Here is a 26,181-nt window from a genome sequence, read left to right on the forward strand (position 1 = left end):
AAATGAAGAATTATTCAAGGTAAACAGTAACGACTACCATCTGTGATATACAAGCACAGACTGTGTGGAACCTGGAAGATGGAGCGTGTTAGAGGGATTGATTGATTGATTGATTGATTTACAGTGGCTTCCATTTTTGTGGGTGTGAGTGGTACTATTTAGACATTTGGAGCCAGATGTTCAAATGATCCCCCCACTACCTGGTTGTGCCCACAAATCAGGCAAACACCCAAATCCTAACATTTTCACCTGAAATTAATTGAGAGTTCAAAACCACAGCCTTAAAAATAGAGAGCAGGCCAAGCACCCTTTCAAAATTTAGCCCAGAAGGTTCCCTCTTAAAAACCCCCCTTATCTGACGTTAAGTGAGACCAAATTTAGTAAGACTCTCTTCTATGCTATGTTCGAATAGACGGCCTTAACGTGCACCACATGTTGAGAATGAGTGAGCAACTCTTATGCAGCATTTTGTTTAATTGCCCGCAGTACCCAGGCGGACTTGGAGTGATTTCTCCTCTTCCCCGTTGCCCTCCTATTAGCCTTTTCATCTGTAAGCCAAAGCGTTGCCCAAATCTTCGGTAGCACATTACTCAATAATTTGGGAGATTCTCAGCTATTGTTTTTAAAAGTTCATTTCATGTAGGGGAAATCCATGGCTCTCCCCGCTCCACCTAATCACCCCGTTCACACCCCGTCCTCTGCACATATTGTGGAGTAGTTACTCCACATTCTGCCTGTCTATATATCCCCCAGAGATAGATATTTTATTCCTTTTCGCATCCTGTCCTACCCTGTTGTGTTGCTGCACGCTGTTTACCAGTTTCCGCATTCCACCTTGTAGGTGTGAAGAATTTCTCCCAGGGTCAGTAAGTGATTCTGGTTTGTTCAGTACTTTTAGAATAAAAAGCTTTATAAATAAACATGTCAGATGTTATTTTAGAATCCTCGTGATGATCCTGAGGTGCAGAGACAGATGTATCTTTTATATGTAATTTAACTTTGTGGATAAAAGGCCAGGTGCTCATTTGGTGTAAATTGGCAGAAAATCTGGCCCAAAAATTATATACAAAAACAAAAATGATCACAATCCATGTCTGGGATGGAGGAGGAGAGTTAATAAATACTCCCAACAAATGTAAGGAATTGCACAATGTTTCATAAAATCAGACCAGCAGAATAAACACTGCACTTTCCCAGAGGACTTTACCCTGTCCCAGCATTCTTCATTGTAGTACGTAACATACAATGCTGAATGTCCACCTTCTTCCATCCCTGGAACAAACAGCATTCTAAATCTGCTCTGGTAATCTGCTAGGACTCAATACATTTCACACCATAGTTTTATATAATACACAATTACAAATTACTTAAAGATGTGCAACTTCTGCAGTGCCCACAAAAAATTTTCAGAAAGCTCCTCAGCTTCAAAGTTTTATGAACATCTCACTTATTTGTAGCCTAGCCAGACCAACATAGCATTGTTCCCTTTCTAAATTGAGTACATCAGGAAGGGTGGGCAATGATACCCAGAGCTAGAGCCTCTACTGGTGTACAGCAGTACACTTCCATTGACCTCAGTGGAACCCTGCAGACTTCCTCAGCTGATGATATGGCCCATAGTGTGTACAGGAATTCACTTTGTGCAGAGAGGGTGTATGGAAAACAATTCCATTCATGGTACAGGAAAACACCAGTGGATGTTGAAGCAGCATGGATCTGCTTCACTGCCCCCACTAACGACAAATGATTTGGGACTAAAAACATTCTCCCACCTTCCCCACTTTTATTCTGGTTCTATAAAGCTTTCCCTGGCCTCTTTGAAAGATGGTGTCTTCATAGCTCTCGCAGGAAGCTCAGACCTTTGTCTGACAGCTGCACTAGTAGAGGATCCAAAAGATTGTTTTCCCCCCCTCAGTACTGATCCAGCTACAGTAATGGTGTGGCAGATGCAGCTGGCTAACTTGGGTTGAAAGCCAGTATCTCTTCCCCCCTCCCACAACATGCACACACATACTCACTGTAACTTTGGATAACTGGGGAAGCTGACATCATCTCCTACCCCATTCTATTTTTTCCCTAATACAAGCCCATAGGACCACAAAACAAACCCACTGTGTGAAGCATTGTTGCGGTAGCAGAGGGTTGGGGAAGGGAAGCTCAGATTTTTCTCCAAATACTTTTCAGACCTTGATTTTATAAATCCACAACAGCTCATATCTGAGGGGTTGCTCAGGACAAACGTGTGTTTTTAAAAGCAACCCACGATTTCTTTACATTGTTCTGCCTTGAGAATTACAGCTACAAGTACTGTCGTGGAGCTCTGTTGACTCCTTGCAGGCAAAGATGTCTGGGAGACAAATTAACTGAGGCTCCATTTTCTGAGCAGATTAATTATACATAAAGCACACACCTGGTTTAAGTGATGCATCCAAGTATCCATTTCAAGTAGGGAAATGGGAAGGCAAAGATATATGGAGTGAACATGAATGTATTTTACAAATTAGAGTCCATTTAAAAATCCTGCCTCATAACTGTATTTCTATGGACTCTGTATTTAATCAGTTGTGCAGTCAGGGGCTCCAGAGACATGGTTGTTTGAGAGATGACTGTTGCAAGCGGCTGAAAGCAGGAGGGTGGTTTTCCATTAAAACATACATCTGCTGGCTATTTGTAAAGGACCCTTCCTCACCAGAAATGCAGGCAATTATCGTGGAGACAGGGCCAGTTCAAGCAAATTCCCTGCCCTGCCCCCATCCCCCCAAAACAATGTCAATTATGGGGACCTCCCCTCTTCCAGCTGCAACCTTGAGGTTCCATGTGCATCGTTATCTCCAATCTCTTAGCCATGTCAGCCAAGGGCGGTTGAAGGGAGTATAACCAATAGGCCTGAGTGATTCTCCAAAGCTTTGCATCTCCAGCAGTTATTTATACTGGTGTGAAATGAGTGCAAAATGCATCCAGTTCCAACTGGCAGCATTTTATACCCATTGTGCTCTCATGTAATGACCGCACAAGGGTCTAGTCTCCGCGGCCCACACCACTATGTCCAAAACTTCGGCTGATTTGCTTATGCAGCGAATTTGGGGGAAGAGAGAATGGAGGTTTCCTCTTAAGCAGCAGTGGATGAAATCTGTGCTGTGTCCCAGCCAGGACAATGACACCCTGAATCACTACAAGGATCCAGTTATTGCCCCCAGAGCTCTGTCAGCACAAAGCAGCTTCCACTACCCAGCACTGGGGCGATTTCAACTTGTTCCTGCTAACTAGAGCCCCCAAACACCTAGTAGCATCCTAGGGTTGTAGGTCTAGCTCCTCACCTGAGCCAGCACTGTCCTGGGAGCTCCATTCAGAGGAAGATGGAACCTTACGGGGGGTTTTTTAATGAAAAAAACCAGCATTGCCCAGTCCTTGGACTTCTTATTTCTTTTCTTTTATTTATTTTAGAAATATATAGCATCCAGGGTTTCCGGCTCTCATGCGTATGGCCCTGTGACTCATTCACCTCATCAGCTCAGTTCCCCTCCCCACCTTCAGAGCTGCAGTAGCACTGAGTCCTCATGCACAGTATGCTTATAACACTATGGATACATGAGGCTTCAGTGCCGTCTTCTCCAGATGTCCATATTACACCGAGACCTTTTTAGAGATTTTATTTGGGTTGGACCAAACCCAACAGACCAGAAGGAAATAACCAAAGGAAGTCAATGACTGAGACATGCCAAGGAGTCTAGAAGGAAGGGCATGGGAAAGACAAAGAAAGGAAAAATAGTAGGGGACTACAGAGATAAAAATCAGAAGGGAGATTGCAGCAGGGGATGAGAGGCAGAGGACTGGTGAGAATGGGCACTGGAAATCAGGTGGGCAAAAAGGAAAGATGTTCTCTCATAATACACCACAACCACACACTCCTGTAATGCAACTGCCTTCCATCAACTTGAGGGAAGACCATGGTGCATCATGGGAGATGTAGTCCAAACAAGAAGCCTGGTCTATTGAGAAAAATGGGAATATGAGACAGCCAAATTACAACTCCCATGAGCCACCAAAGCAGGATTTCTTACGAGAAATATTTCAGTTTTCAAACAAAATATTTCACTTTTTTTGCCAAAACCTCAATATTTTCTACGGGGAAAAGTACATTTTCTAACCAGCTCTGCTATTGAAGTGTTGAGATTTTTTTATTTTTGTTTCTAGAAATCTATTTAGTACATACAATCCCTCCCTTCTGTTTCAATTTTTTGAGGCCCCATAGTCCCCTCTCCTCCACAGCCATCTTTATGGAGCCATATCTGCAGGCAGAAAGAGCAGGCCAGGATGCCCCTTCACTGAGATCATTCCAAGATTCAGTTGATAAAGGCTTGAAAAAAACAGTGCGTCTTTCACCTTCCCTGGAACCCAAGCCCATCTGATCTCAGTAGAAAAATGTGATGAATCTCATTCTGCATTCAGACTCCATGAGCAAATAGTCCCACTGGAGCGGTATTGAGAAGAATACATAGCTCTGAACAGGTGCCACAAGCATCCTCCTTATTGTGACATTGCTGTCAAGGAGATAAAGTGCAAATTTTCTATATTCTGAATGGCATATTACTGGGAGGTAGTGTGGTCTAGTGGCTACAGCACTGGACCAGGGCTCAGGAGACTTGGGTTTTATTCCCATCTCTGCTGCTGGCCTGCTGGGCAGCTTTAGGCAAGTCACTTCACCTCTGTGCCTCGGTTATAATTTGTAAAGTGCTTGGAGCTCCTCAGCTGAAAAGTATTGTATAAAAGTTTGGATTTATTATCTTACATATTATGCTACGATATAGAAACGGAAAAGACCTATTTGTTATTCAGTCCATCTCTCACTGGTCCCTTTCAGTACACATTCTGGTGCTTTGTCCACTCAAGTTTCAACAGTTCCAAGAAACAGGGCTTCCTCCACTTCTCATGGGAAATAATTCCCAAGCCTCAATGTCCCCTTTCTAAGGGCAGGTCTACACTATGGCAGGGATCAACACTCTGAGATCGATCCACCGGCGGTCGATTTAGCATGTCTCATAAAGACCCGCCAAATCGACTGCAGATGACTCTCCAGTCGACTCCTGCACTCCATCTCCTACGAGAAGTGTAAGGTAAGTCGACAGGAGATTTTCTCCCGTTGACCCCTTGCGGTGTAGACCCCACGGTAATTTGACCTAAGGTATGTCAACTCCACCTACGTTATTCACGTAACTGGAGTTGCGTAGTGTAGGTTGACTTACCGTGGTAGTGTAGACATAGCCTTAGATTCATCCTATTAGGGCTAGTTACACTCTGCATCCCTCCCATGTTCCACACACAGAAATCCTTCTTCCTCCTTGCTGCTAATGGTCTTCAGATACCACTTTTGGGAGCTTATGCTGCTCGCCCTTAGATCAATCTTTCCAACCCTCTGGATCATTTTTGTTGCTCTTTTAAGAATTTCCTTGCGTGTGCTAATATCTTTCGGGTGCTTTTCATCCATAGATCTCGAAGAGCTTTGAACTGAATACAACACTTCAGGGAAAGCAAGTAGGCCTGATTCTGACCCCCACTTTAACCAGTTTTACACTCATATGATTCAACTGAGTTCTGTTACTCCTGATTTACAACAGTCTAACCAAGAGAATGTTTCCTATTTGAAGTGGACTGCTGTACCTACCATACAGGAAGACTGTGCAGGTTTATTCTCTGTAAAGCACTTGGGGACTTTCTAGATAACAAGTGCTATATGTCCAAATATTGTTATTATACATTGCATTTGGCTGCTGTGGAAGCAGTTGCGATATGATCAATTTGCCATTTGGACTCTAGCCACAAGATTTTGTAGGCAGAGCTGTTGGGCAGTCAGGGGGTGGAGGGGCAAAAGAACAGAAGACTCCTGCCAGTACAAACAGATTTTATAATTAATAGAAGTGGCAAAGAAAAGTATTAAAAGCAGATGCAAGGGAAATTAACCTATGTTTTAATGAAGCTACCCTTGCACATTTTCCATAGGATGAAAGCCCCTCTTTAAGGGCAGTCAAGCTTTTTCAGAAACCATATAACTGTTTCACAGCGTGTAGAATAACCTTTCTCCTGACTTTTCCCCCCTTTCCATATGCCAGTCCCATTTGAGAGAGCTGTGCAGACCACAAGGCTAATGTTTAGAACATAAAGAGAAATTCATCTGGGATGAAAGGAGGTTATCCACGGCTCTGTTTCCTGTGCCTTTCACCCCAACCCCCCTATCTTAATATCAAATGTCTACAGAGTTTTTAGAGGAGATTGGGGGTATATTATGATTAAGCTTTTTTATTATTACCTGAATTTCAGCCAAAAAAATCACTAACCACAATGTTCATAAAATGTAGTCCCAGATCCAATTCATACTGCTCACTGTGGCACTAAAACCGAAGCTAAAAGTAAAAGAAACATAATGTTTGTTAACGCACATGAGGTCTCTTTATTGCTTTGTACAGCCCAAGAAGGAATTTCCTGTGTGTGAAGCCAAATGCTGAGTGCTCAAAAATGTCGTCCCAGCTTTGTACAATGCAACAAATAGACCTGTTCAATATACTCATTTATTTTTAGACTAGAAAAAATGTGCTCTGTGTGTGCAAATGTGTATAACTGAGAGGTGCATATGTTATGGAAAACGCTCAGGATAAAAATCAGCCATTAGGATTTAGGTAAATAGCCATACACAAAGAGACTTCGAAAGGACCCTTACAAGAAGATCCTGTCGTAACCAAAATTCTGCTACCTGCCTTTATTTGTCAATAGCACAAGCAGAAGCACAAAAAGGTAGATTCATATACTGTCTAAAATGCAGATTGATTTGATTGATTTTAACTGACTCAATCTGGTAAATCTATATTTAGGAACTGCGACATCACAGTCTACAGTGTCAAGAGTCAGACCTATTGGAGCTCTTAGTACATGGTCTCCTGACATGACAGACTAATGGCTGGTTCGGAGCTGCTAGGCTTTATTGTGTCAAGGGTTACTGAAAGGCTTTTTAGTTTTCACTTTACTGACGTAACAGTCAGGCGCACATCTGAGCAGCTGATGTGTCAATGCAGCTAACATCTTTATGATGGGAAGAGGAAATTAGTACTCATGCAGAAATTGGTTTCCTAAATAAGATAATTTGTTCTTTTCCATTTTATTTAGCTGTTGAAACAAAGGCCCCATTCTACACACACTCACCCACAAGAGTAACTTTACACATAGGAGTTAGTCTTATTGGATTCAAGGGAACAGCTCATGTGCATGATTGTTTACAGGATCAGGGGCTAAACAAAGATATAAACCCCTAAGCCAAGCTTGGTGGCATAACTGAGCATGAGAGAGACCTGTGGGCAGTTTCCAGTCTTGAGACCTGATCCAGCCAAAGCAGACCACATACACAGAAGTCCAAGAGCTACAAAGGACTTCTCAGCTGGAAGGATAACAATGATAGATTGAGGGCCAGGATGTGTGTTAGGAGGGAAAACCTGGAATTCATTTGATTAGCAATAGGTACATGGCAGACCCACAGAGGAAAAATAAAGCCATTTGAATTTTGAAAGTGTAGAGTGTGTCTGAAACTGAACCCACTAATATTTATTTTGTTTTAAAATCAACTTGTTTGGGGTTTTGGTGGGCGGGGAATAAGGTTGGTTTTTAGTTTGTTTTACATGTCAGGGGGAAGGAAGCAGACCGGTGCTGCAGCCTGAAGTCAGTTATCACGTTGTCTCCTATGCTAGTTTTGATATGCTCAAATTATACATGTGATTTGGGGCGGACCAATGGTTCAACACTAAGCTGGCACATATACAGTAAGAGCCTGATCCTGAAAGATAAACAGCACCTTCAACTCCCACGGAACACGAATGAAGTTGAAAAAGCTCAGCACCTCACAAGATAAAGCTCTAAAGGCCCAAGTCAGCTGCTATTGAAATCAACAATGCCACAACAACAACTATGTAGGTGAAACCACACTCTCAAATGAGCTCACACAGGAAAATGATAAAAGACAAAAACACCCTGCCATCTGTGAGTGTACGCTTTTCACAATGCGATCACTTGCTAGCAAGACTTGAAAGCTCAAATGTTCAGGGAGTGTGAACATAACTGCCCCCCATTGTGGCCAAACTGAATTCTGCTAAAAAAAAACCCAGTTATTTAGAACTGTGTGCAAAATTGGTCAAGCTCTGTTCACTTATGAGGCTACAGATTCTCCAGCCACTAGCTGTGTCCTTTCATAATGCTAATTTCTTAATGAGACAGAGGATGGAAAGTTCAGGGATAGAAAGATCTAATTCTTTGTAGAGGGAATCATATTAGTGATATACATACAACTTTGTACACAGCATAGTTTCTGAGACCAGAAGGGATCATTTTGATTATATAGTCTGACCTCCTGTATAACACAGGCTTTCCCAAAATAAATAAGGGAAGTACTAATCCGATCAAGCAAGAGAAGCAATGCTATATAACTTATTTGACAAATCACAACTAAGCAACAGAATTTAGAATAGGCATGATCAATCCACAAAGTAAAAAGCTTTCAAAGAGATACTGGTAAAATCCATTCAAGTTATAAATAAATTTCCAAGTATTGCAATCTGATGGCAGATACTCCACAGTCAAAAAAAAAGCTAAATTCTTTGGACACTTTGTCACAGACTGTCCAGTGAGCTCTATCAGCTGGCTAGTTTACTGGAGATGGAGGGGCACAGGAAGGTGAGTAGATTCACACTGCAAGTAGAAGTATACTAGATTTGTATAGGGGCTCATGCAAGGGCTCATGCAAATATTTTCAGTTGGGATCTTTGTAAAGTCACACACTCCTCCCTGAGTTTTGCCTTCAGGTATGTGTTCAAATGACCCCAAAATCTCCAAGCAAACACTAATTTGAAACCTCCAAATGTCAAGCTCATTGTTTCAGAGTAACAGCCGTGTTAGTCTTTATTCGCAAAAAGAAAAGGAGTACTTGTGGCACCTTAGAGACTGAAACAGGGGGAGTTTCAGGATCCACTGTGATCACTGAGCTCTAGAATGTATTCGCCCTAAATTAATACCCACATACATGAATGGGCAAGAGACTAGGAGGAAGAGATTGACTTGCTCAGCTCAAAATCCCCTCAAAAAGTTTAGAGGTTTATTTAAAATACCTGACCCTCTTGCAGCTGCACATCTGAGCTGGAAATCTCAAGGAGTAGCGCCTCAAGAGATTTTCAGCAGTTCTGACTTTGCCCTGGTAGCAAGCTAGAAAAACACTGACTAAGGCTATGTCTACATGAGCACTTTTGTCGGCAAAACTTTTGTCGGTCAAGGGTGTGAAAAAAACACCCCCTGGCTGACATAAGTTTCACTGACAAGAGCACCTGTGTGGACAGCCCCATGTCAGTGGGAGACGCTCTCCTGCCAACATAGCTACCGCGCTGGCTGGGGGTGGTTTAATTATGCTGACGGGAGACCTCTCTCCTGTTGGCACCGAGCGGCTACACAGGAGACCTTGCAGCAGCGCGGCTGCAGTGGTACAGCATTGCCGCTGTAAGGTCCATAGTGTAGACACAGGCTAAATGAGCAGGGTTTTCCCAAGGCTAAGGCACTGGAGTGGAAGTGAGGAGAGAGGTTTCATTCCCAGCCCCATAATTATCTCTGTATGGCCATGGCCATGACAGTTAACCTTTCCCTGCTTCCATTCATCAAATGGGTATAATGATACTTACCCACTTCTGTAAATCAATTTGAGATCCTCAGACAAAAAGCACTACGTTTTCCATCTATTATATGTACTATATCACAGAACCTAAAAAGTGTTTAGTTCAAAAAAGCATGAGTAAAGACTCAAATCACTTCATTTTACCCAAACTAGCTCCCTTATCCCTAGGGAACATATTCTAGATATTCATTTATTTTCCCCCAAAGATAACACTACAGGTGCACTTGAAATGGCATTTGTATCTTTTAACCTCCATCTGTGTCACTGACAAGAGTTTTGATAACACTGCTGCAAGCTTCCACTCCCATCCCCATGGAAACTGGCTCTGAACTGCCAAAAACGGGATAGGGTGCTTTAAACTAATCACTGTTTCAAAACAGGAAGGCTCTTTTTTTTAAGATCCGTTTCCATGGGATCGGAAGCAGTGCCGGCCTCCCAATTGTTTGAAATCTTGTCAATTGCACAGGCACAGGCTGAGCCATTGCAAATGCCATTTTTCCACCACATTTCTAAAGAAGTGAGAAATTGTGGGCCTGATTCTTCTCTCATGTACATGGGTGTAAATCAGCAATAACTCAGCTGACGTCAGTATTACACCAGTGTAAAATCAGCATCAGAGGAGAATCAGACCATATGTGTTGACGTTGGGGGAAGATTTTATTTTTTTAAATGGAGAGAGGAAAAGAGAGAAGGGATGATTACCTTCACTTACAACTTTTACCCAACCTTATTATAAAAGCAAGAAATACAGATCATTCAGTAGCCTTATTATGTATTTGAAGGCAGTAGTCAGGAATCTGAAACAAGGTACCCATGCTGTGCACCTATCTGTATAACCACTTGCCTGGTCAATGCATATCTACTGGAATAATAGGAGGGTGCTAGTTGTTTCCAGTGAATAAAGGCGGGACTGGGAGTTGGGAGGTTGAGGCTTGATTCATGTATCTGACACTGATCTGAAGAAGCGCTCTGTATAAGATCAAAAAGCTTGTCTGTTTCACCAGCAGAAGTTGGTCCAAGAAAAGATCTCACCTCTTGTCCCACTGACTTGTTTTGTGACTTCGGGAAAGTTACTTAACCCACCTGTTACTCAGCTTCCCCACCTGCAAAAGAAAAATAATAGTTGGGTTGCTTACTTCATATGAAACCCTCAGATAGGGAACTGCAAAGTATTATTGTCGTGCAACTCATGTCACCTCATGAGGTAAGAAGTTCTACCAAATCTGAAGTGATATTTTGATGTATAATTCCTTTGACAAAAGCTTCAGACCAAATCCCAAAGTCCTCACTCAATTTTTAGTTCAGCCCTTCATAAGGAAAATTCCCTAGCAGAGAATATTTCCTGCAAAATGGCTTCAGGCATGGCATGGGCGGTGGGTGAACACGTAGTTGGAGCAGGCTAGTCCCTGGCCCATCCCCCTCTGCCTGAGGCCCTGCCCCACCTTTTCCTCTCCTTCCCCCGCCCCCCTCCAGAGACCGGCACACACACACCCCCGTATGATCAGAGCACCCCAATCCCAGCTCACCAGGTGGGCGGCGCAGCCAGAGCACCCCCAGCCCTGGAGTGCCAGGCAGGCAGCAAGGCCAGAGTACCCTCAGCCCTGGAGCGCTAGGCGGGTGGCTCGGTCCCAGCGCTGGGTGGAGGGGTGGCAAGGCGTGGTCCCAGCCCCAGTGCCCTCATCCCCGGGACTTGTGCGCACCAGCCCCAGCCTGCCTGCCCCCCAGCCTCTTGGCCACAGAAGAGTGGGAAGGGAACTGGAAGCAGGCAGGAGGGCATCTGGAGGTGGAGCATGGGTGGGGCCACACCAGGCTCTTTGGGGAGGCACAACCTTCCCCTGCCTATGCTACCCGCTGCCCGTGGGTCTTGGCCTTTTCTTTTGGTATTAAACAGCTAGACATAGTTCTCTTACGGTATTTCAAGCAGCCACATTAAGATGATATGCAGTAGCCGATATAGGAGTATACAATTGCCTCTAATCTTTTCAGAACATCAGGTTCTGTGTACCTGTAATTATTCAAACTGCTAACAAGACAACCAAACATGACCACAACCATGGATGTAAATTCAGATTGTTCCCAAATGTAAGCAGCATAAGGAAAAGTCAAAATTTGCTGCAATATTTGACAAGGAAAATATTACAGTGATAAATATGAATTACAGTGATAAGTACAAATTTTAAGATTAACCGGAATAAATATTTATTCATTTGGATCCTTCGTTCTCATAATGATGGTTATTTCAGTGTATGGTAACTAAGTATATGAGGGTATGAATAGGAGTACCTGTGGCACCTAGAGACTAACAAATTTATTTGAGCATAAGCTTTCGTGAGCTACAGCTCACTTCATCGGATGCATCGGTGCCACAAGTACTCCTTTTCTTTTTGTGAATACAGACTAACACGGCTGCTACTCTGTAACATGAGGGTATGAGCTTCCCACGACAAGTCTGCACTGTCTTTATTGCAATGCCTGAAGGAGAAGGAGGTTTGAAAGTAATAAAACTGGTGACAACCTGCAGGTTATGGGGATTGATTCCTTCCTGAAGAAAACTCAGAAAGAAAAAATTAGAGCTCTACATGTGTAATCCACTGGTCAGTGGGTCTTACATGTCCCTTCTGTGCCCAGTCCACAGAGAGGATGTGAGCCGATTACTGCTCTCAGCTGCAGAGAGGCCAGCTGCATAGCTCAAGCTTCCAGACTCACATGTTAAGCTGTGGTGGTTCCTGATTTTGGCCAAGGTGGCAGCCATCACAACCCTGGCTAAAAAGCAAGGGAGAAGCTGAGAATTTGGGTCCAGACGATTTAGGGTCCAAACAAACAGGGTGCTGAGAGTTTCATAAGAGGATGAGCACCCTCAACTTCCACTGTTGTAAACTGGAGCATCACCTCACAGAATCAGACCAGGGAGTTCCTGGGTGGAGGTGGTAGTTACAGGCTTGATATTCAAAAGTGTTGAGCATCTGCAAGTCCAGTTGAAATCACTAGGCACTGTGGTACCTTAGAAAAGAAAACCACAGACCCACATGTTTTCTCATAGGGGATGTCCGCAAGGCAAAAAAAGGTCTAACTCTTGTTAGCTAACCTGTATTAGCTAACTCAGTTTAACACAGCAGTGAAGACACTGCAACTCTGCTTTTAACTTGAGTTAAAATTTGAACTTGAGCCACTAACCCAAGTTAAAAGCTGAGTTGCTCTGTCTTCACTGCTATTTTAACCCACATTAGCAATATGCCGTTTTTTTCCCAGTGTAAACATATCCCCAGTGAGAAATCATTTCACAAGCCTCACCTACAGTCGGAAGTGGATCTGTGTTTGACAGCAAGTGTCAAATATGGCTCCCATCTGATCCCCTCACAACAACAGGCATTGAAAGTAGTTTGTTCTCTGAGTGTAAACATGGTTACCAGACTCAAAAAGCTGTTGCATGAAAGTTGAGTCTTATTAGGACTAAGGTGTTAGAAAAGAGGTTGACCATGGTGTTTTGCAATGAGTAAGAAACAATAAGTTAAACATTGTGAGAAGCTATGCTTAGGGTGAGTGAATAATGACCAGTCACTCTCTTCCCCAGCCCGTGTTCTTCTCCCATCCTCTCTTCTAGGCCTTCTTTCACATGTCCCAACTCTGCTTGGAACTTCCTTCCTGACCCAATCCAGCATGCCTCCACCCCTATGCCTACATGTCCCTGCTTACAGCATTCCATATAGATGGTCCATTCACCTTGGCTCAGGCTAGAAAAAAACATTAACAAAATTAGACACCAGAAAACCTTACCCAAAACAAAATCCCACACAGAAATCCTGGAAGTGAGTGAAACATATCGAATGCCACTGTTTAATCACACTGCATTTTGTGGCCTCTCATCTCTAACCTTGCCTTCAGATGTTGACGGTTTACATGACAAGCTCTTTAGGGAAGGGGCCTGTTTGTAAGGTGCTATGCGCACCATTTCTGATATATAAATAATAAATGGCCGGAAAAATAGCCTCCTTGTACCTCCCCTATCAGTTTGATTAACTGGTAAACAAAATGCAAATATAGACAATTTTATCTCGGCTATATTTAAAAATGGATCAATACTGGAGTCCTTACTCTTCTTTTGAATTGTCCTTCTGGTAAAAATCACATTGACTTCAATGAGACTTTTGCTCCAGGATTTGGCCCCATAAGACTATCCCTTTACAATTGACGGTGTTGGTCTGTATCCTCTCAGCAAGGATTCTGGCATCTGGCTACAGAAGTCACTTTTCTGGGTCTCTTTGACGTGGGTCTTTTTGTACAATGTGAGAAATATTTGACATTGTTTTTTATTAACCAGTAATCAGTATACATCAATGTCTTGCTCACCTGTTCTTTCTAGGAGATGGTTTCTGTCATTCCCATTTACTTGAATGGGAGCCTTTTACACACCTTCCTGAGTGTGGTATGTTGTTTTATTTTTCTTCTCCAAAAACCAAATAAAAAAAAAAAGACACACAGGGGAAAATAAATTGTAACTAAATAACAAAAAAAAAAAAGGGGCTGTTTTGGGCCATGTTTCCTGTCAACATAAAGAAGAAATTGGATGAATAGTGAAAAGGAAAGGCTCTCTGTAATTGGAATCCCGCTGTTTTATGTAGGCCTGCACATCTGGAAGAGGGAGGGGGGAAAATAAGAAAAAGAGAAGTAGAAAATGCTCAAGTCGCCTCGCTGGAGAAAACTGTGGAGTCAGGAAAGCACACTGTCTGGTTTCTTAAGTTACAGAGAAAGTGAGCACTCAGCAAAGAAAAAGCTCAGCAATGCCACCTTTCTTACCACATCCCCTCAGTTCAGAAACCATCTTACCTCTTTTAAGCTGCCCCTCAACCTCCTATGTTAGTTACTTTCTATAGAGGTATATGCTGCTCTTCTTCTCTACCAACCCCAACAAAAACAACAGCAGAGCTTCTGTGGCGAGGTGGCTTTCTTCCAGCCAACCTGCTAGTTGCAGATTAATAGGAATAGGTCTGAGACTACAGAGCAAGCCAGAGGGACAAACACACTCATTCACCTGTTTGACAAAGAAGTGCATTTGTTTTTTGTTAAAGAATCTATGAATGCTTTTTCTAACATTGACATTGAAAAACAAGTTATGGAGGTGTCATTAGTAAGAAGCAAATCCTGTCCCTTGGCAAGGACCATGGAGGACCCTGGCCTAGCACAGCCACTGTGATGTCATGAGGAAAGGATTTGGAGACCTCGCCCAAATGGCCTCACCCACTGGGCTTTGGAACTCGGTGGGGGCTTCTACTTTATCTCAGCCCCCAGGTAACTTGGGGAACAGGAGCAGTGCTGGTTTATCTGCAGCTATGCAGATCACTACCTATTCTCCCCCCATGAATTGGTAGTGCACCAGCCCAGAGCTTGCATCTCTGCTGCCCCTCCACAGTCTGTGTAGGACTTCTTCCCTCTTCTACCTCTCCAAAGAGTCCTCAGCACAGCCAAGCCACCTGGTAGTGCAGTCCAAGACAACGGCAACAGATACAGTCCGTAGAATATATACCATTGTATAGCAGGAACAAATTAGAAGAGAGCACTGGCATTCAAGTTGGAGTCCTAAACAAAGAGGTTACAGTATGTTGGACCTACACTGTAAGGAAGTATTGTATACCTCAAGCACTATTATTCTTATTACCATTATTTTGTCATCCCAGACTTATTCAGCGACCCAGTTACAGCCTCAAATTCCATTCCACAGAGTAATTATGTTCAATCTTCAATGTAAAAAGCTGAATTAGCTCTCAAGTTACATTACAGAAAGCAAGTCATTCTTAGAAGTTTCTCAACTGAATCGCAGGCAATTAAAACATCTAAGAGTACTCCAGTTAATTTTCTTTAACAGGAGGAAGTCTTGGAGGTAGGTATAAGTAATTTCCTTTGCAGAGGTCCTGTGAATGCATATGAGACTATATGAATAATATATTGTTTGATTTAAAACATCTGAAGAACCAGTATGGTCTGTCACAAGCTGGTTGTAATGGCAATATAGCACAGGAGTGACAAAGTGCTGTCAGTGGGCCAAATGCAACCCATGCAATGCTACCATGAAGCATGCAACTTTTCTCACTAATACAGGGAGCCCTCAGCATAGGAGACTTAACCTTATTCTGAGCACAAGGCTGCTTGGATCATGATAGAGCATTGCTGGGACCCATAGTGTCCCCAGGTGGCACCCCTATGGCTACGTCTACATTGCACACTCCTTATGGCGGCATGGTGAGTACGTACACTGCACGCCCCCCTAGCACAGGTATAACAATTATAGACAGTAAGGCACTGCTTAGGTGAGCAGACTAAATACACGCCTGAACCGTTAGGGTATGTGCCCTACACGGCTCTCTACATGCCCAAACAGTGCCTCCCACATCTACACTACTATTGTTAGCAGTGTAGTGTCCTCCTGCCTCCTTGAAGGGAAAGGCTCTAGCAGTGGGGAAGGGCTCCCACAGTGGGAGGAAGCGAGAAAAGGCTCTGGCAGCTCCCCTCTGCCTCCCCACAGACAGCGCCTTTCACTGCCATGTGTAGCTACATGCTGCAGTGTGGACACAGCCTCCTTTCACTGCCATGTGTAGCTCCACATACCCCTACATGCCACTATCACCATGGTGTGCAGTATAGACGTACACTATCATGAGGATCAGGGGAAAGTTAGGTGCGTTCCTCCGTGGTCAACTGGGTAAAGTTTAGGAACCCCAAATAGAGAACACAGACCTTTTCACCAAATCATCTCTCCATCACTAATGCCACTGCAGCAGTACATTTATCAGTTCAATACTGGAAGATTTTGCAACTAAGAATCCTTTTGGATCCTGACGTTTTCTCATATCTACATTATAATTGCCAATCCATCAGCCTCTTTGGTGCAGCAGGAATCTCAGTAATTCTGATTGTACAGCCCTGCCATCAGCACCAAAAAGTGAGAAACAATAAACCCTGTTCTACCTGATTGTTTTAAATGCATTTAGAGAACAAGATAGCTTGGAAACATGGTGTGTGGGTTGGCTTGGGATTTGAGCTAGGTTTTGATTTCTTCCCCTCCCTATCCCCTCTTCTGATTAATGACATACTTGAAAACAAAATGCAGGTTCCAATCTGAAAGCAAAAACTTCGCTTTGCATTAATGTTTGCTCAGACAGGACTGACTCACTCTCTTATTTTGCTACATTGGCTAAGCTGGGTGTTTTCAACATAAAAATATAAACAACCCTGGCAAGACAACTAGACAAAACATTCTTTGTGTTCTGTGGAACCCAGAACACTACATACAATAAATATTTGAGTTGAAGGTGTGGGGCTGATATGCTTGTATTCACTATCGCTATTTTATCCTGCTGGTTTTGTTAGTTTACAACCTCCGTTGTGGCATGGTAAAGTCATCCAGACAATTGCTTGGCAAGCTGCAGTGCAAAGCATTAACCTGCTCCATAACATACACATTGCATCAGATGATTGCCACCTCAGACACTCTGATAAAAATTTCACTACATTTTTAGTAGCTGAAGTAGAATATGTAATGCATTACAATGGCTTCCAGGACTCTCTTCGAATTCCAGTACCCATTATCGTCACCTTTAACTCCACCTGGAGGAGGGGCTTACCATTCAGAAAGCAGCACACTCCTCTTGTTTGGAAATTAAGGACCAGATTCTGCCACACATAGTTATGTTCAGTAGTACATTACTGAAAAGGTCCTTTACTACCAGTAGAATAAGGTACTACTCAACATAAGTAAATGTGGTGGAATCTGGCCCTCCATTAAAAGCTTAGAGGAACTAATTCCCTTATGTAGTATAGAACAAAGTTAAATATTAATTAGATTCTGCCACTGTGACTCAAGTCGTACTTTACTCCAAGAGTACTCCAAGTGTGAGCTGTATGGGGTTAATTGAGAAGTAAGGTACTTTTTCATGTGAGTAGAGCTGGCAGAATTTGCCCACATGATTTAATCCTATTCTTTTTAAACTATCACACAAAACTGTCTCCCATCATGTCAATCTTGCTACCATTCAATTAGATGTCCGGAACAGCCAAGGAGCTTCAAAATCTGCCTCCTCTCGTTCATGCCTGTGCAAATTATAAACATTACTGAAATCTTACTGGGAACTAAATACTGAACAATGGTATGTTATAACACATCCAAATATAAACTAATAATGCTTTTGGCTTTCTAGCACTCATCTATCCCCCAAAGAGTCCAAACACAAGTCCTTAAGTAACAATGTTATTTAGTTTCCTTTTGCAATTTGCAGTTTCATCACAAAATATAACAGTTTTCTAAGACTCAAGACCATATGGACATCTGAATCAGACCCTTAGAATTTTCAGCCACAGTGCACGGGATGTTCCAATTATAACTCTCGTGGATCTGAACCCTTAGAAGGCAAGCAAACATGGCCAGGCAAACGTACTCTTGGACTGACATGTACAGCATATAGGCCACAATGGGTGAATCTACACAATGAGTGGCAGCTCATGGTAGTGAGTCTCAGAATCCAGGTCAACAGACATGAGCTTTTGGAGCGCGTGCTAACGTATTAAACATAGCTGTGTAGACACGGCTGCTAGGTGAAGCTCAGGCCCTGCAGTCTACCCGCAATATCTGCTCAGCTATTTTTAATGCGGTGGTCTAAGCCCCATGAGTGCGAGTCTATTGACCCAACCTCTGAGGCTTGCTGTCACAGGCTGCGATTTGCTGTGTTGCTGTATCCACTTAGTCCTTCCCCAGCAAGCCTCACACTGACTTGGCTGAATTTTGTTTGAATAAGGACTATAGAAATTGTCCCTGTTAAGGACGAGTGAATCAAGCAAGTTAAAAGTGAACCCAAATCTTGGGCCAAAACTCAAATATTTTTGGAAATTCAAATAATTTGGTTAACTTGGGGGATTTATTTATTCTTTCACTTTGAGTCTCTGCCCATTCCAGTTCCCACTTGGAATGAAACAACCACTAAGAATTCTGAGCTAGACAGTAGCCCAGAGCATGAAAAAACTTAAGAAGATTTTAAGTGTAATTAACTATTAGAACAATTTGCCTGGGCACATAATGGATTCTCCATCACTTGAAGCCTTTAAATCAAGGCTGAATATGTTTTTAAGAGACATATATGCTATAGCTCAAATGGACTTTATAGGCTTTTTGCATAATTACTGGGTGAGGTTCTATGGCCTCTATTAAGTAGGAGCTCAAACTTGATGATCATAGTCGTGCCCTGTGGCCTTAAAATCTGTAAATTTGAAAGAGGAATTGGACATTTATATGTGTAACAAGAATATCTAGAGTTACAACATTTAACGTTAACCAAAAGAGTTTTGGAAGGCAAATAAAACCATGTTTCAGAACTCGAGCCAAATTCTACCTGTTAGCGCAGTGTTTCCCAAACTTCGGACACTGCTTGTGTAGGGAAAGCCCCTGGTGGGCTGGGCCGGTTTGTTTACCTGCCGCGTCTGCAGGTTCGGCCGATCACGACTCCCACTGGCCGTGGTTCGCTGTGCCCGGCCAATGGGAGCTGCAGGAAGCGGCGGCCAGTACGTCCCTCAGCGCACGCTGCTTCCCACAGCCCCCATTGGCCTGGAGTGGCGAACCGCGGCGAGTGGGAGTGGCGATCGGCGGAACCTGTGGGTGCAGCAGGTAAACAAACCGGCCCGGCCCGCCAGGGGCTTTCCCTGAGCAAGCGGCAGAACAAGTTTCGGAAACACTGTATTAGAGATTAGGAGGAGACCTTATAGGGGGCTAATAACCCCATGTCTGCCCTCTGTGGGGACTGTTTACTTTCTTCTGAAGTGTCTGGTGCTGTCACTGTCAGATACAAGGTACTGGACAAGTTGCAACTCAGTATGGCAATTCCTCTGGGCAGCCACACAGGGACACAAGACCTCCTGCCCCGTATAGCATGCCTCTGCATAGGCCTGCTGAACCTTGAATGTGGTGCCCAGGGTGAGAGGTGCTGCACACCCACTTACTGCCAGCTCAGCAAATGGACGGGGAGCAGCTGTTAATGCATGGAGCCTTAGCTCTGTTCCCCATCTCCAATATTCACAGCATGGCAGCCACCAGAGCCAAACCAGTGCGGGAGGCAGAGGGGGCAGTTATTTGTTGGTATAACCCAGCAGCAAATTACTATGCCCCTGGTGCAAGTGAAATGTGCAGTGGGTCCTGTCCTCAGGATACAATCTTGCCCTCCATTTGGCTGCTGAGGTTCACGCATCCCCACAGCAGCATCCAAAGGGTTAAAGGAGGCTGTACTTTTAAGTCCCCCATACCAGTGTGTATTTCTTGATAGTTACAAATGGAAAGACTTGTCTCAGAATAAAAAGACCAAGACAATTCTCCCCACTACCATCACCAGCTCCCAGAGACACATATGGCTCCAGCATTTCTGAAAGTGACTGTTGCATGATCTAGATACCAAGATGAGAAAAGGAATTTGTCTTCCCAGCAAGCTCAACAGGCAGCTAACTTTGCTTTGCCTCTCAGGAGCTATGAGGGTGAGGGGAGGGGGAATTGATTAGTTGTTTATGGCTTTGAGAACAAACTTTCATTCTCCTTTCTTAAATTGTTAGCTCTTTAAAGCAGGGATCATGTCTTAATAAATATTTGGACAGTGCCTAGCACAAAGCAGCGCCAATCATGACTGGGACCTCTGGGCACCACTATGACCCAAAGAAGAAGAATGCAAAGAATGGGAGACATAACATGGGGCAATTTTGCAGCAAGTCCATGATTTGTAATACAGACATAGAACTCTGCACTGTACTGCCCTCCGTCCACCCACACAACTCCCACTGACATCAATGAGAGCTCCAAACAAGGATTAAGAGCAAGGAATGACCCAAATTCCAATCTGTTTGGCTCCCTCAAAGAGACAGCCTGGACTAGACAAATGAGCATGGGATTAAGAGTCAGAACCTCCTGAGATTTAATCCCAGCTCTTTTGACCTGATTCGCTGCAACATCAGGCAATTCACTGTTTCAAGCACATTGAGGATTAATGATTCTATAGAGCTATTGTAAAAAGTGTCAACATTACTGTGGTTCTAAGAGCAGCATATTAATTACACAGAGAACCAATGAGTATGTCTACACTACATCTGGGAGTGAGCTACCCAGCACAGGTCCACAGACTATGTTACCAGGGTTCAGACTAGCATGCTAAAAATAACTGTGTGTACATTGTGACTCAGGCTGGAGCTCAGGTTCTCGAGCATTACTAAGCAGTGCAAATCCTTCTAACATGTAGCACCACATTACAGAATAATTATCATAGCTCCTTAGTCAGGTTTCCTGGAACTAAGCTAGTGGATTCTGTCCATTTTAAAGCAAACTTTGTCTTTCAGTACCTGGTTCTTTTATTTTGCCAGGGCTAATATATATCAATTTAGATGAGTCACTGAATGTAGGTCCTTTATTTCCAGAGCTGGCCTTATAAATGTGCAGGGTCCCAGCTTCTGAGGAGTTTATCAGTGGTCTTCTACTCAAGAAGAAGAACATAAGAAACAGCCATCCTGCGTCAGACCAAAGGTCGATCTAGCCCAGTGTCCTGTCTTCCAACAGTGGCTAATGCCAAGTGCTTCAGAGGGAATGAACAGAAGAAGAGTTCTATGTAAGCTCAAAAGCTTGTCTCTCTCTGACAGAAGTTGGTCCAATAAAAGATATTACTTCACCCACCTTGCAGTTGCCTCTCTAATACCCTGGAACCAACAAGGCTACACACCACTGTATTCTACTCAAGGAAGACTGCTAGAGTGCAGTATCTTTCAGTGTTTCCTTCTCCCCCTCCCCGCCTAAATGCCAGTGAGGTAATCAAGATCAGAGGGTTTGTAAGTACAATGCCAACACACTACACTGTACCGACTGGGTTTCAGGAACCCAAGAAGAGTTCATGAGTCCCAATACTTATTTACACCAGTGAAGAAAATCACAAGGATTTATTAACTATATATTTGTATTGCTGTAGAATCTATGGGTCCCAATCAGACACCAGGGCCCCATTTGCTAGGCACTGCATGAACACAGAAGCCCTGAGAAGCTTACAGTCAAAGACAAGCTATGGATAACAGCACATAACCATAGCATAACATAAGCATGACACCAAAGTGGTTAGCATCTTGAGATTTAGGCAGTGGACTGGGACTTAGAAAACCTAGGTTCAAGTCCCATCTCTGACATACTTTTCATATGTACCCTTAGTCGAGCCATTTAATCTCTCTGTGCATTAGTTCCCCTCGGAAAGATAAGTATTATACTTTTCTCCCACCCTTTCCCTGCTTTGTCCGTTTAGACTGTTAACCCTTTGCAGCAGGAATTGTCAGTGCCTCGCATAACTGGGCCCTGATTTCAACTGGGACCTCTAGGCATTACTGTAATACCAACAATAATATTTGCTGTGCCTGGAACAAGATTAATTTAAAATCATAGGATATAGTCTGTACAGTGACCATATACATTTTTGGTAAAATGAACTATATATTTTCTAGCCTTCCAGCATTATACTGATCATCTCATGAGAGGAAAGAAAATTTTTAAATGTTATGGGCATTCATAAAACCAACTCTATTGTTTAGGGCACTTTCTATTACGAATATGAAATAAAAAAAAAGTCACTTTGCAGCAGCATTTGGAAAGAATGTAATGAACAATGAAAGGCAGCAACAGGAGTGGAGTTTGCCAAAGTACAGTGGTTGGCACCGTTTGGATAGCCTGTCTATGCATTAAGAAAACAGAATTTAGCAGGCAAAGGCAATTAAAATTTAAGCCAGACTCTTTGCTGGTTTAAATCAGTTATGCCAGTTTACACAAGCTGAGGATCTTGCCCCGAAAGTAATTTACACTGCTGCTGTATTATCTATTAGCGTCTATTCTCCTCTCCTGCACACAAGCGGCTTGAAAGGAAGCGACCCATGGAGTCCAAGCCAAAATCCACAAGACATATCTCATCACACTTCCTCATCACATCCCCTCTGCCTCTGACCTATGGCCCCTTCCTTCCATAATCTTCTGCTGTCCCGATACCGCCTACTGCACAAGCATGGTTACCTACTTCCTCCAGAAACAAACTTTACCCAGTAACCATAGCCATAATTTACCTAGTCAGGAAAAGATACAAAACAACTGTCCATTGTGAAAAAATGAGAACTCAGTTCCCAGTCATTGACCCCATCTCCACTGATACCAGAGTGGTGATTTTTCTTATCTGAGGAAACATGACCATGTGTGAGAAGATTACGGGCTGGAATATTGCCATCATATTGGGTAATGCCGCCCCCACAACCCGGAATCACAGAATTGGAGAATAGATCTGACAGGATTTTATTGACACAGACTTTTTATAGCTCCAGTTAAAAGGTCCCCAGATACCCATTCTGCTTTCAGATGGCTCATTTGGAAGAACACTTAGTACAAAGGAATTGCTAAATCGTGGTTAGTGAAAGTATGTTTTGCACTGAAGGGGGCTTTTCCAAAGATCCCGAGACATCAATGCAGCACATCTTCCTACCTGAATGTTCTCATGTATCAGCTGAGTACCAGCATCCCACAAATAAAGTGAATAAATAGTAAATAATTCATCCCAGGTGTATGGGATGAGATTTGTCAGAACCAATTCACAAAGAAAGGATGTGTGCGCTCCATAAATACAGAAGATTCTCCACACTGTAACACAACGTTAGGCATTGTGGAATGGGACCAGGACTCCTATGTTATTTCCTGGCTTTGTGTCTGACTTACTTCATAGCCTTAAGGAAAGTCAGGGCTTGTCTACACTTGAAACACAACAGCAGCATGGCTGCACCGCGGTAGCGCGTCAGTGTAGCCACTCACTACATCACTACAGTGATGGAAGGAGTTCTCCCAGTGGCACGGTTAATCTACCTGCCTGAGAAGAAGTAGGTAGGTTCACAGAAGTTGGCCTAGCACTGTCTGCACGGGGGGTTAGGTTGACTTAACTACATCACTCAAGGGTGTGGATTTTCACACTCCTGAGCAACATAGCTGGGTCTACTTAATTTTTGAATGTAGACCTGACCTTAGATACAGCAATATGGGTTGAGGTACCTAAGTAAAAGGCAGCTTGCTTTTTAGAGGTCCTGAGCACCCACAGCTCCCACTGAAGTCAAGAGGAGAATTTCTAGTGTAAAAACCATAGGGAAGAGTTTTTCTAGTCTTCTTTATACTTCTATAAAAATCAAAGTTCCCCTCCCGGTCTTTTAAGAGGAAGGCTGATCCTGTTGTTAACTAACTCCCAAGATTTTGTCTCAGTTCCTGGATTTACTCTGTGTGCTCTTTAGCAAGTGTCTCTTCAACTCATTTCCCATCTTTAAAATGGAAACAGTACCCACCCTTTCTTTGTCTTGTCAAATTAGACTAAGTTCTTGAGGGCAGCAACTCTCTCTTACGATTTACACATACACTCTAGTCCTTTTACACCTCAGAACTGCATCGAGGGCCCGTAAAAGCCCCCCTATCCATCCAGGGGAAGTTCCTTCAGTGCAGGCACAACAGAATAAAGATGTAAAGCTGCCTCCTGAGGACCTTGTCATAGGCCTCCGCATAGCAGAATAAGGACCTGATCTCAGCTGGACCTTTTAGGTCGGGGTGAGCACAACGCGGCTCGGCCCCACTCCCGCTGGGGAGCTGGGTCGGGGACTGCACCAGCGGCTCGGTCCCGCTCCGGCGCGCCAGCTAGGGTGCTGGGTCGGGGGCTGGACCATGCGGCTCGGCTGGGGCGCAGGGTCAGCAGCCACACCACACAACCCAGCACCGCTCCAGCATTGCAGCCGGGGCGCTGGGTCGGGGCCGCACGACACAGCTCCTGGAAGCCGCAGCATGGCCCTGCTCTGGCTCCTACATGCTTCAATAGGAGCTGCAGGGGCAGTGCCTGTGGATGGGGCAGGGTGCAGAACTGCCTGGCCAAGCTTCTGCATAGGAGCTGGAGAAGGTACATGCCACTGCTTCCGGGAGCTGCTTGAGGTAAGTGACGCTGAGAGCCTGCACCCCCTGAGCCTCTCCCCATGCCCCAACCCCCTGCCCCAGCCCTGATCCCCCTCCCGCTCTCCAAACCCCTCGATATCAGCCTGGAGCACCCTCCTGCACCCCAAACCTCTCATCCCCAGCCCCACCCCTGAGCCCGCACCCCCTCCTACACCCCAATTTTGTGAGCATTCATGGTCCGCCATACAATTTCTATTTCCCGATGTGATCCTCAGGCCAAAAAGTTTGCCCACCCCTGTCTTAGGTGCTATTTGTGACGCACTCTATATAATTTTATAAAAATATGCTAATGAGTGTGAATATAATGTAACTGGAATATGCTTCACGCAAAAGGTCTCTTGTAAGGTATCATTACAAAGCTTATAATCTACTGAGTGTGGTCTTCCTATTTGAATAAATGTATCACTCTTGTATCTGAAACTAGAAATATAAAATATAACTCTGAGGGCCTATTGTAATTATGCAAAGTGTGGGCCATTAATGGTGGTTTGGAATCTTGATGGCTCCCATTAACTAGGACAATTGTCTGTAGATGGCTCTGTTTCACTTGTAAGTCTTCCAGTATACATGTGTGCTGGCAAGTGGGTAATGAAGTCTTACAGTGATGTGATCATATCACCTGAACTGGAATCCATCTTTAACCTGGTGCTTTCCATTGAGAAGGAGGGGGTGGGAACCCAGAGAGGGACAAAGGATTCCCGCCTTATGCAAAAGATATATAAGTGGGTGGAACAGAACAAAGAGAGGCAGCCAACATGAGGAATCCCCTAGCTACCACCTGAACTGGAACAAGGGCTGTACCAGGGGAAAGGATTGTGCCCAGACTAGGAAGGTGTCCAGTCTGTGAAAGAAACTTAATGAAACAGCTCTAAGGGTGAGATTTTATCTGTATTCAGTTTTATTACGGTACTAGACATAGACTTGCGTGTTTTATTTTATTTTGCCTGGTAATTCACTTTGTTCTGTCTGTTCCTACATGGAACCACTTAAATCCTACTTTCTGTATTTAATAAAATCACTTTTTACTTATTAATTAACCCAGAGTATGTATTAATACTTGGGGGGGGGGGGCAAACAGCTGTGCATATCTCTCTATCAGTGTTATAGAGAGCGAACAATTTATGAGTTTACCCTGTAAACGCTTTATACAGGGTAAAACAGATTTATTTAGGGTTTGGACCCCATTGGGAGTTGGGCATCTGAGTGTTAAAGACAGGAATACTTTGGTAAGCTGCTTTCAGTTAAGCCTACAGCTGTAAGGGGACGTGGTTCAGACCTGGGTCTGGGTTTCCAACAGGCTAGCGGGTCTGGCTCAAACCGGGCGGGGCACTGAACTCCTAAGCTGACAGGGCAGAAAACAGGAGCAGAAGTAGTCTTGGCACATCAGTTGGCAACCCTCAGGGGGTTTCTGTGATCCAACCCATCACACTACTGTAATCCAAATAATAATGCCACCTTTAATTTAGATGTACTTTGAGATCCT

General features: G+C 43.8%; 1 long non-coding RNA gene across 3 annotated transcripts in view; it reads right to left on the reverse strand.

Moving 5' to 3' along the window:
• LOC119565847 overlaps nt 1–26,181 on the reverse strand; it is a 69,813-nt gene that overhangs the window by 21,545 nt on the left and 22,087 nt on the right. For all 3 annotated transcript variants that reach the window (XR_006289876.1, XR_005224898.2, XR_005224897.2), the window contains exon 2: nt 10,727–10,797. This is a non-coding gene — a long non-coding RNA (uncharacterized LOC119565847). The remainder of the gene's footprint in view (nt 1–10,726; nt 10,798–26,181) is intronic.

This window comes from Chelonia mydas, chromosome 3, assembly GCF_015237465.2.
Source record: "Chelonia mydas isolate rCheMyd1 chromosome 3, rCheMyd1.pri.v2, whole genome shotgun sequence".
NCBI lineage: Eukaryota > Metazoa > Chordata > Testudines > Cheloniidae > Chelonia > Chelonia mydas.